General features: G+C 53.7%; 1 pseudogene across 1 annotated transcript; it reads right to left on the reverse strand.

Annotated features, from left to right (window-relative positions):
- Nucleotides 1–3,864: 3,864 nt before the first annotated feature.
- On the reverse strand, nucleotides 3,865–5,202 carry LOC309366611 (glucosamine-6-phosphate deaminase 1 pseudogene; annotated as a pseudogene). Its single transcript has one exon. The product of its transcript is annotated as a glucosamine-6-phosphate deaminase 1 pseudogene (transcript).
- Between the last annotated feature and the right edge of the window lie 4,937 nt (nucleotides 5,203–10,139).

Consider the following 10,139-nt stretch of genomic DNA (forward strand, 5'->3'; position numbering starts at 1 on the left):
CGCGCCCCGTCCGCCCGCCCCATCGCGGGCTTCCCCGCTCCCTCGGCCCGGGCTGGCCTTGGCTAGCCCCCCAGCTCGCCCCCCTCGCCTCGCCAGCCAGCGCCCGGCCACCGCCAGCGGGGGAGTTTCGGCCGCTCCTTCGGGCCGCCCCCTCCGCTCCGCGCCCTCCTCGCTGCGGCTGCCGACATCTGCTTCTCGTTACTGTCGGGGCCGGGAGGAGGAGGGGTGGGGAGGAGGCGCGGGGAGGGGGCGGGCGCGGGCCGGCAGCCAGCCCGCACGGCCCCCGGGAGGACGCGCGGCGCGGCTACCGAGCGAGGTGCCTGCCACGGGGCGGCTGGCCACGGACCCACCACGCCGTGGGGGCCCCGTCGGGGCAGCCCCTCCGCCGCTACTCCGGGTGGATTCCTGGCCCCCGTCCCACCCCAGGCGTCCCACGTCACTAGCCAGGAGAGTTGCCAGGCAGCAATCCGTCTGGACGGTCCCAGGGGGGGGTGTCACGTCTGAGACAGGGAAGCCTTTGTTTCTTAGACCTCCCCCGGCTGGTTCCTGCCCGCCAAGATCGCTTCTGGGATCTCTTTCATCCCCATCGATCCCTCGGGACAAGACCCCGGCCCTGAAATAACCTCCGTCCGTCCCACGCCTGTCCAGCCAGGCTCTCCCGGGACCCCAGACCCACCAGGCGCGAAGACCACGAGGCAGGAAGGCAGGGGTCATCCCACGGGGGACCTCGGAGGCCTGCGGGAGAGGCTGACCCAGCTCAGGCTGCCAGGAGGCTCAGCGACCCCCCTGCCCCATTCCCCAGGAAGGCCAGTCTTCTGCCTGTGAGGTGAGGCAGCCCTCTGGAGCTACAAGTCCCAGTGCCCTTAGAGAACTAGAGTTCCCTGGGTTCTGGCAGCGGGGAGGAAGCCATGTCCTTTAGAAGTATGGCATGTAGACAGCCAGTCTCAAGCTGAGTGGCAAGAACAATTGTGTTTCCCACCGTCTGGTACTCAGAGGTAGACTGCCCCTGGGCATGGAGGTTCTGCAATCGATATGGAGAGCCAATGAACCAAAGAAGGACCATCATCCTGTCCACCCAATGCCTCTGGGGAGCTGGCAAGCAGGACCCAGGCCTCTCCTTGCCCTCTCCAACAGCTGCTGCTGCTGCTGTTGTTGTTGTTATACCGCCCTGCACCCAGAGGTCTCAGGGCAGTTCACAGTGCTAGGAAAAGGCTCCCTGCCTGGTCAGTGTGGGCAAGGCTGGGCCAGGAGAACCAATGGACAGACTGGGCAAAAGGGCAGCTGTCAGTGTTCCTGTGCATGCCAGGCCCTGCCCAGAGGTCAAAGGGTCACAATGGGCAGAGTGGAGCAGTGTGTGCTGTTCTGTTGGGGCTTCTGTGCCATTTATAGTCCTCTCTTGAGGCCCCCTCCAAGTCTGCCATTCTGGGATTGCAAGCCCAGTCTTGGGAAATGGGTTGTTTTGAGAAGAAAGTCACAGGGACCAGCTGAGTCTCTCTCTCTCTCTCTCTCTCTCTCTCTCTCTCTCTCTCTCTCTCTCGGAGGGGGCTCTTTCCCTTGCCCCAAACAGCCCCCCTGGCCCACTTTCTGCTTGGCTCCTCCTTGGCTACAATCAGCTCTTGGCTCTCAGTGGCTGCCTTGCTGCAAAAGTTCAGGGGGAGAGCAGGAGAAGGCCCGGTAGAGCCAGTGGCCCCCACTTCCTCTGGCCTCTGGAGTTGGCGGGGGAGGCGGGGGGGCGAGAAGAGAATGTGCAGGCCAGAGGCAAGCCACACACCACTCGCTCTGCCCTGCCAGCTGGGATTTGCCAGTGGACACGACTTCAATGTTTGACTTTTATTGTGGGGCGATGTGATGTTTGGCCTCAAGGGAGGAAGCAGGAGAGGTGTGTGTATGTGTGTCTGTGTGTATGTGTGTTGCGCGCCTTGCTTGGGCTGTTATTGCGCAGGGAGCAGGGCTTCAATCTCTGGCGGGGCTTGCCATAAAATGCCTCCGCCCTCCTAATGGCTTTTGAGACAGCCCCCTCAGCTACTGTTTGCAGAAGAGCAGAAGGGATGATCAGAAGTGAGGAGGAGCCGAGGTGGGGTGGGGGTTGTGGGCCCCATTTCCTCCCCACCCCCATAATTTGATCATTGTGCATGAGGGGCTAAAGTGACCTCCCAAATGAACCCCCCCCCCCTTATCAAACCACACCAAGTCTTGCCTTTTCTCTTGGACAAAGGACTTTTCAGCAGCCAGCAGGAGATTCGGCGGGTGCTGCTGATCCCTCAATGCGGGGCTGACCCTACCATTAGGCAAAGTGAGGCAGTTGCTGCAGTCTCCCCCTCATCCTTCACCTGCAGGCAACAGGTGTGGTGGAGGAAGTTGCCCCATTGACAGAGCTGATTCAGCTGCCAGCCTGGTCAAATTCTATGCAGGGACTGTGGGGACGCCATCTTGTCCTTTGCCTCAGGCAGCACAAAGTATTGGGCAAGCCCTGCCTGCATCAGTGTGCTTCCATGCTGGGGGAGTGTGTGTGTGTGTGTGTGTGTGTGTGTGTGTGTGTACACGTTTTACATTTCTGCCCTAATAACCATGCAAGAGACTTGCAATGCTGTCAAAAGTTGCATTCCCAGATTGCTCACTGATCTCAGGTGACTAACAGAGAAAGAGCGAGAGAGAAATATACTCTTTGCATGCTCAAGTGCATCCTTTTAGTTTGGAGCATTGAAAACAGCAGCAGGCAGGAATCCAAGTCTGGTTCCTAGTGCTGTGAAGCAGGGTTAGCCCTGAGCTCAGAGGAACCAGCAAGCAGAGACCCCCCCCCCACCTCAAAAAAAAACCACTCCTCCTGCACTACAGCCAAGAGCAGAGCTGTGATGGGTGGGGGCCCCTCTCTCCTCCGCCAGCGTCCCCTTGAAGACCCCTCAGTCACATGTGTTACATTATGCCTCCAACTCATGATGCTCCCTTCCCCGCCGTGAGTGGGGGGGGTCTTGAAGAAAGTGCAGCTGCCCCCCAGAGCTGTAGCTAGGTGATCTTGTGCTCCTGGCAGAACCATCCAGAAAATAGGGAAAAACAAGGCCCCTGCATATCATATAAAGACCCTTTATTTAAAACCTTTTCTTACGAGGCAATAATCAATATTTTTATTTATAGGCATATTTATGGACATATTTTAAAGCCAATTTTGTGGGAGGGGCCTCGTCTGTGCCCCTGGTGGGGGCCTTCCTCACCACCCCCTAACTACGGCCCCGCTGCCCCCTTCCTCTGTGACCTGACTTGGACAACTAAGGTTCTGCCCCACAGGTGTCACATGACACACACACCCCCGAGACCCCCCACGACCACCACCAGAGAGGAGGAAAACCTTGGGTGGAGCTGATTGCTTCCTGTAGAACAAAGAGGGCTTTGTGTGTGATGCCCCAACACAAGCCCTGCATCTGCCTTCTGGGACCTACAGCCAGCCAGGGCGACCCCCCATGGACTGCCGAGTGGTTGGGGCCGAGCAGGTCAACGGCAGTGATACCCCACTCCTCACCAGGGTGCCAGCTCTCCCCTCTCCTTCCTGCTAGCGATGCCCTCCATCCCCGCCCCTCAACTGTTATGCACTGAGTTGAATAGGATCCAAAAGGCAGCAGTCTGATTGGTCCTACACAATGGGCCCCACGTGATTGGCTAATTCTGGGATTCACCTGTAGGCCAATCAGGTTGTGGATTCACTTCCACCTGGAGCTGGATTGGGTGGCCAATCAGACTGCTGCCTTTTGGATCCTATTCAACTCAGTACATAACACCGACACCTTGCCTCAGGTAGCTGATGAGGTGTGTGGAGAAGACCCCTCCTCAACATGGCTCCATTGGGAAGCAGAGATGACCCAGAAAGGCTCCTTGGTTGTTGGTTTTTTTAATGTACGGAGGTTAATGTAAAAAAAGATGAGTAGCAAAAGCTCCACATTTTCACGTCCCATTCTTGGTTACAGATCATCTTTTTGCTATGCAGATAACATGTTCACATTTTCTTCTCCGTAACCCTTAAGTTATGCAGTGCTCTGTTAAGGAGAAGAGACAGCCTCGGTTTCCTCATTTGGACTTTAAAAAGGGGCAAGCTGACAATTAGTTCCATGGTGCAGCTGCATCTGTTGCTACTGCCTCACCACTGAGAAAATGACATTTTCCAATAATGCGTTTTGCCATAGAGCGTTCCTGAGATACAGAGGCAGAGGCTTTCAACCAGCTCCACGTAAGCGTAAGGACCAGGTGCTCCGAATCGCAAGAGGCTAGTCCTTATAGGGCTTCTTGGACTGCCCTCTGCCTGCTCCCATTTCTTTTATGCTGTATAGTGGATCCACAAGCTTGTTGTGAACCAGCATCAGACCTTGGAAGTGCTTCACAGTTTTCACTTTGAGCTCCAGCGTGGCATCTTCATCGCACACAAAGACAGTGCGGGGGTGTTGCTGGAAAGCAGACACCGTCCACATGTGGCTGACTCCTTCCTCAATGGCCTTGTACAAAGCAAACGCCTTGTGGGCTCCTGTGATCAGGATCATCACCTCTCTGGCGTCCATCACTGTGCCCACCCCAACGGTGAGTGCCATGGTGGGCACTTTGGAGAAGTCTCCACCAAAGAACCTGGCATTGGCCAATATGGTGTCCATCGCTAAGGTCTTCACTCGGGTTCTGGACACCAGGCTGGAGCCGGGCTCATTGAAAGCAATGTGACCATCTGGGCCGACACCTCCAACAAAGAGCTCGATTCCTCCAGCCTCTTTGATTTTCTCTTCAAAAGCCTCACACTCCTCTTCCAGGTTTGCCGCCTTTCCATCCAGAAAGTGGGTGTTTTCAGAGGATATGTCGATGTGCTTGAAGAAGTTGTTCCACATGAAGGAGTGGTAGCTTTCGGGGTGATCCTTCGCAAGACCCACATACTCAGTCATGTTGAAAGTTTTCACATACTGGAAAGAGAGATCTCCGTTCTTGTAATATTCTATTAGTTTCCCATAGCACCCTAACGGAGTACTTCCGGAGGGAAGTCCAAGGGTGAAATATTTGCTTGGACCAGGACTAAACTGGATGATCCGATTCCTAATGTACTTTGCTGCCCATTCGCTGACCTGAGCATGGTCCTCTAGAATGATGAGTTTCATGCTCAACTTCTACAGCCCCGACTTCTCCAGTCCACTCCTGGCCCGCCTCCTCCTTGAGCCGAGAGAGAGGCTCCTTGGTGACATCACTTGCGCCACAGTTCACTGCTGTGGAAGTGATGATGTCACAGAGCAAAGAAGAATGACATCACTGAATATATATTCAGCCAGCCTGGCTGTTATCATTGGGAGGGTTCTGCCTGTGCTTGTGCGTAGAAGGCCCTGGAGACTTTCCTCACAACAGTTTGTTGTTAGTTTATAAAACTATATACAGTACCACTATATCATAGAAATACTGTACGTCACAGTGGTTTACAACTTTATAAAACCATAAAACCATATTGTTGTTGTTTAGTCGTTTAGTCATGTCCACCTCTTCATGACCCCCTGGACCAGAGCACGCCAGGCCCTCCTGTCTTCCACTGCCTCCCTCATGCTGGTAGCTTCGAGAACACTGTCCAGCCATCTCATCCTCCGTCGTCCCCTTCTCCTTGTGCCCTCCATCTTTCCCAACACCAGGGTCTTTTCCAGGGAGTCTTCTCTTCTCAGGAGATGGCCAAAGTATTGGGGCCTCAGCTTCAGGATCTGTCCTTCCAGTGAGCACTCAGGGCTGATTTCCTTCAGAATGGAGAGGTTGGATCTTCTTGCAGTCCATGGGACTCTCAAGAGTCTCCTCCAGCACCATAATTCAAGAGCATCCATTCTTCGGCGATCAGCCTTCTTTATGGTCCAGCTCTCACTTCCATACATCACTACTGGGAAAACCAGAGCTTTTACTATACGGACCTTTGTTGGCAAGGTGATGTCTCTACTTTTTAAGATGCTGTCCAGGTTTGTCACTGCTTTTCTCCCAAGAAACAGGCGTCTTTTTATTTCCTGACTGCTGTCAGCATCTAGTAAAATAATAAAAACTTGCCTTTTTAAACTATTTGCTTGCTGGCCATCCAGTACTTAAATGAATAAAAACAGAGCAGTTTTAAATATGTAGTTTAAAATAGAGCATCAAAGTGCATTGCCCTTTCCCTCTCTCCCTCTCCACTTTCAGACTTGTGGTCCAAGCTGCCACATCTAAAGGGAGCCCTCGTCCTCCCTCCATTGTGATGGGGGGGGGGTTAAGGAAGGCCATGCCCTGAGGCTGGGACTTATTCCAGCCCCCTGAGCTCCTGGGGTTCCTCGGCCTGTCTGCACAGAGACTGCGCTGACTGCCGCATAATCCCTGGGATGTGGCTGATTGGCAGGGGGGGGGGGCTGAGCAAACCAGCTTGGAGGGGCAAGCAAGGCAGCAGCTGGCATGTGAAGAGAGATCAGATCCCGGATCAGCACAACATGGGTGGATCTGGGTGGAGCGCCTGAGTCAACAACAAAGCAGAGCTTGCCCTCCGCAAACAGGCAGGCGGGGGGGGGGGGAGGGGAGCAGAGACAAGGTTGGGCTTGGTTTGTGCCAACCATTTCTATAACATTTTAGTTTCTCCCCAAGAGGTTGCAAAAGGGATACAGGGAAGTCCGTGGAAACGGAGCACGACATCATAAAAGCTTCCTTAAAGTGCCTGCTGCAATCATAGCAATGTAAAAACTCTCCAGCAAGTACTGGAGGTTCGGCAGGGAGAGGCCCCTCTGAGCTCAGTCAGGGGGGAATTCCACAGAATCGGGCCCACAATACTCCTAGCAAGTATTGTGGGGAGAGAGGAGGGGGAGTCCCTGGTTAGCAATGGCAGGGGAGACGACAACATCGCGCCTCCTTCCTCCTTCCTAAAACAGCAGCCTCGGGCAGCCTGGTGCTTTCCATATAGAATCGTGGTTGGGAGGGACCCCCCAGGGCCATCTAGTCCAACCCCCTGCCATGCAGGGATCTCAGCTGAAGCATGATAGATGGCCATGCAGCCTCTGTTTAACAAGCTCCAAGGAAGGAGAGTCCACCACTGCTCCTGGGAGTCTGGTCCACTGCGCAACAGCTCTTTCTGCCAGGAGTTTCTTCCTGGTGTTTAGTCGAAATCTCCTTTCTCGTAATTTGAAACTGTTGGTTCAGGTCCTGCCCTCCAGAGCAGGAGAAAACAAGGTTGTTTCCTCTTCTATGTGACGGCCTTTGAGATACTTGGCTCTCACAGCTCCTCTCAGTCTCCTCTTTTCCCGGCTAAACATCCCCAACTCCCTCAACCGTTCCTCATCAGGCTTGGTTTCCAGACCCTTGAACCTCTTGGTCGTCCTCCTCTGCACACCTCCCAGCTTGTCAACATCCTCCTTAAATTGTGGTGCCCAGAAGTGGACACAGGACCCCAGGTGGGGTCTGACCAAGGCAGAAGAGAGAGGGGCTATGGGGGAAATGACTGGCAGAATCCGAGACCAGGGAGAAGAGTTGGTGGAAGAAGATTGGAGGAAATTTAAAATTTATTTACAGAAACATTGTAAAATTTCTGAATGTTGATGACATTGAAATGAAATGAAGGGGTTCTAGCAACAAGGTAAAATGTAAGATTGAATTGATAATAGATGAAAATTTGAAATTATAATATGTGAGGAAAAATAACTAAGGATAAACTAATAGGATATGAATTTGCTGAACCAATTTTTAAAAGGGATACAAAAAAGGGAGGCGTGAGGAAGTCAGGAAAATAAGTTAATTAAAGATGAGAAATTAAAAGAGAGGGATTTTTTGTGTGTGCTTTTTTCTTTTTCCTTTATATGTTAAACGTTTGTATTTTTGTATTTTGTAATTTTGTATTTTTGTTTTTTTCTATTTTCTTGTGTATTTCTTTTTTTCTTTTTCTTTCTTTCCTGTTTTTTGCTTTGGAATTTCTTTATTGTTAAAACTTAATAAAATATTATTATAAAAAAATAGAGAGGGGCTATGGGGTCCATGGGGTCACGAAGAGTCGGACACAACGAAACAACTAAACAACAACAACAACATGACTTCCCTTGATCTGGACACTAGACTTCTGTTGTGTGGGATGTGATCCATGAGAGGCAGTCATGTACAACACTCCTTGTGATGCTCGAGGAGACATGCGAGGGAATGTTTGGTCCAGCCAGTCAAAACTTCCTGTTCCTCCTGGCTGGAGCACCTAACCTGTCCAGGTAACAAAAGGATGAGTCACACAGCACCCTCCCCCTTCTTTTTTGTCTTTCTTCTTCGTTTGACCAGCTTTGTTTGCTCTCAGCTAGCAGAAGCACTGGGATTATTCTCCCATATGGAGTAGATCTGCATGTACATATTTGTAACTAAGTCTGCCTTCAGGAATCCAACCGTGAACTGATGTGAGTAAACTTCTTTTATTGACTTTGAATAAGATTGTGGTGTCTTTATTCTTTTAAGAGGAATTAAAGGGAACTTGCCAGGAACGTACAATTCGATCTGAGACAGACTGAATTGTGTAATAATGAGAGGCTCACACGAGCCTGCAACCAGCTATCTGCTGGGCATGTAAAGGATATTCATAAAGAATATATCCTCTCTTGCCACCCTGAACATTCCCACATTTTGGAGAGTCCATCCCCTTCCGCTGTCATGTGTTTCACTGTCGCGCTGCTCTTGCGGACCAAAATCTTTCCCTGGTGTTTAATCAGAATCTTGTCCTTTAAATCCCTTGGCTGGAGTCCTACCCTCTGGAGCAGCAGCAGCAGCAGAAAACAAGCTGGCTCCACCTGAGCCTCTGGTGATGGGTCAGACTAAAACTCCCAACAGGTTGGAAGCCTCACTTGTGCTAAAGCATCACCACGTGTGATTCCTGCAGGGGGTTGGACTAGATGACCCTCGGGAGTCCCTTCCAACTCTACATTTATATGATCGCAAAAGTTGGGGAACCCATCGCCGCCACTCCTTACAGCAGGCCCATCTGGTCTGGCCTCTCCTTCTCCGAGGGTCGGGGTCTCCCCCGTCACCTGATGCAGCGCCATACTCGCCCGGCCCCCTGAACACGCACACCCGGCCCCTCTCCTCTCCCGAAACACCCCCCGCCCTTAGCCACAAGCTTCCTCCTGAATCCGGAGCCCGGCTGGTCCCTTCCCTTCTCGCCTTCGTCTCTCCCGCCTCGGTTGCGGTCTGCCTTGTGTCTCCCGCCTCCTGCCAGAAGCAGCCCCAGGGAGGGAGCGGCAGGGGGGGGACACGGGGGGGGGTCCCAAACAGGCCATCCGAGTCCCACGCTGGATGTTGGGGGGGGGGGAGGCGCTGGAAGAGGTTTCTGAGTGTTTCTGGTGGGGGGGGGCATCGCAAGGGCTGCCGCTGTTGACACGGGAGGGGGTATTTCTCCTGCCCCCCCCCCATTTTTTTGAGCTTCTGGAGCCAAATAAAAGCTTTGGCCGGGGAAGCAGCTCTGGTTACAGCCGCCAGGATGCTGTTGGTGTCCCCCTCCCTCCCCTCCCTCGCCCCCCGACTTTCCTAAGGCAAACAAACCGGGGAGGGGGCGCTCCCTTCCCCCCTCCACACACCCATCAGGCGCTGGCAGGTAGAGCATCCTCCCCCAGACAGAAATAGGACCCTGCCCTCCCCCTCCGGCTATTTTTAGCTGCCTACAAATAACTTGTTTTGAGCCTGGAAATGGAGGCAGTCCTCCCCCCCCCCAGAGACCAGGAATTGGGGTGCGTGCCATTTCCACCCACAGTGGAGAGCCGAGATTGCTGAGTGTTTGTGTGTGTGTTGGGGGGGTCCTCTTTGCACGTGCCCTCACCCCGAAAGCAGCCACCCCGGGGACGTTTAGGAAGCTGCTCATCAAAGGACACTCTCTATTTTATTTTTTTTGCTGGGGCGCAGGGGGCCAGGCAGGCAGCTATCCCCCCCCCAATACCCCTCTTTCCATCTCCTGCCTTTTCCCTCCCAGCCCTGCAGCACCTCCTCGTGGCGGCAGGAGGAAGCGCTGGTGCCTCAGTGGCTGCCGGCCCGGGATGCCTGCGGCTGCCTGCCTGGGTCCGACGCCCCAGGCAGGGCGGGCGGGGGGCTCCCCTCATCTCTGATGGAACCCACGACCGAGGGGTCTGGGGTGGAGGCTTAGGGGGCGCTGCCTGCCCGGCTCCCCGACCCCCTCACCC

Source organism: Podarcis melisellensis (assembly GCF_964234715.1).
Source record: "Podarcis melisellensis genome assembly, chromosome: 3".
Taxonomy (NCBI): Eukaryota; Metazoa; Chordata; class Lepidosauria; order Squamata; family Lacertidae; genus Podarcis; species Podarcis melisellensis.